Raw genomic sequence first — 1,876 nt, 5'->3', positions numbered from 1 at the left:
TATATATATGGTACAGGGTGTAACTATGTAGCTGGGACTCATAGTGATCTTCCTGTTTTCAGCCTCCTCAGTGCTGGGATTAGAGGGATGCACCACCACGCCCTGCAGGGCCCTGGCATGTGGTGCCCGGGATTGAACCCTGTCCCTGTGCTTGCCTAAGCAGGTGCTTAGTCCACTGAGCTTACCTGCTGGCCCTAGACTGGCTGTTTTAATAAAAAGGTAAAAGTAATGAAAATTAGAAGGAAAGGTAAATTGTAACAAAAAGCTCCTGAGCTAATAGGAAGATCAATCATTTGCAGTGATTTTAGAAATAGGTACTAGCCACCCTTTCTCTTCAACATATCCTCACAACATCTTTATTTCTTGTGCTAATTTTATTGTATTACCAGTCATAGCAATAAAAATTCAATTAAGACATTATTCTTATTATTGTAATTAGTATTATTGTTGCAATATATAACCTTTTGTTGACCACATATAAGCCTGGATCCATTTCAGGGGGTGGTGGATATAGGCAAAGGGCTGCTCCAGAGGCCGGCAGAGCGAAAGTGACTCACGTCTGCGTGGGCCATGCCAGAAGCATATTTCTTCCTTACACATCCTGGCACACACCTGCACAGGGCACCAAATAGGGCACCCAGTGGTTCAAGAGAAGAACGCAAGGCTCTGAGGAATTGAGAGGGGCTATGGAGAATAGCAGAAAGTATAATGTGAAGTGGAAGAAAATTGAAGAACTTGGGCTGGCAGAATGGCTCCCGCAAAGAAGGATGGGAGAAGAAGAAGGGTCATTCTGTCACCAATGAAGTGGTGATCTGCGAATACACAGTCAATATCTGCAAGCACATGCACAGAGTGGCCTTCAAGAAGTGTGCCCCTCGGGCACTTAAGGGGATCTGGAAGTTTGCCATGAAGGAGATGGGGACTCCAGACATGCACACCAGCCTCAACAAAGCTGTGTGCACCAAAGGAATACGGAATGTCCTGTACGGTATCTGGGTATGGTTGTCTAGGAAATGGAATGAGGATGAAGATTCACCAAACAATCTGTATACCTTGGTTAACCTATGTCCCTGTTACCACGTTCAAAAATCTCCAGACAGTGAAGATGGACACGAACTAACTTTGAAATAAAGTCACAGAGACTAAAAAATAAAACAATTCAAAACAACATTGCCTTTTACTGGTCGATTAAAGGTCTCATGATTAGGTGAACAAGAGAATTTAGTTATAACCTTTCATTTGCCTATTCAGTGTGTATTGCTTAATACAAAGTTTGGCAAAATATAGATACTGATTACATATCAGATTTGAAATAGGATTCTGTCTTGACCCAAACATCTAAACGAGTTTTGGGGTTAGAATAGCAAAATGTTTCATCTTCTACATCATTTTAAATATTCTGCCACACACAGTTCAGTATCATCTTCTCTTTGAACCGTCATGCTTGTTTCAATTTCAATCGCAGCGGACCCGCCAGCACTTGCAATGCCTCTTTCCCCAGTATTTACCACTTCCCCCCATTTCTGATTCCCCTGCTACACCCAGGCTCACTTTGTACACATGGAGCGAAAGCCTGTCTGTTGGCTACTGCTTGTCATGTCTGTTTTCATTTTCGTCTTCAGTCGCAGTTCCCTTGCTTGACATACATTACTGAAGGCCATCACATCTCCTGTTTTTTTCCAAACAGAGTAGGATAGTATAGTGACAGCAAGAAGGGACTCAGGCAGGCCAGTGCCCCAGGCCAGAGAAGTCAGGTAGCTGCAAGGGACATACCGCAGAGCTTGGAGCAGAAGCCCAAGTCGAGCTAACTCGGTAGCAGGGACTCAGGCAGGCCAGAGCCCCAGGCCAGAGAAGTCGGGTAGCTGCAAGGGACGTA

This window comes from Octodon degus, unplaced genomic scaffold, assembly GCF_000260255.1.
Source record: "Octodon degus isolate 3935 unplaced genomic scaffold, OctDeg1.0 scaffold00213, whole genome shotgun sequence".
Classification (NCBI taxonomy): Eukaryota; Metazoa; Chordata; class Mammalia; order Rodentia; family Octodontidae; genus Octodon; species Octodon degus.
This window is presented reverse-complemented; position numbering follows the sequence as displayed.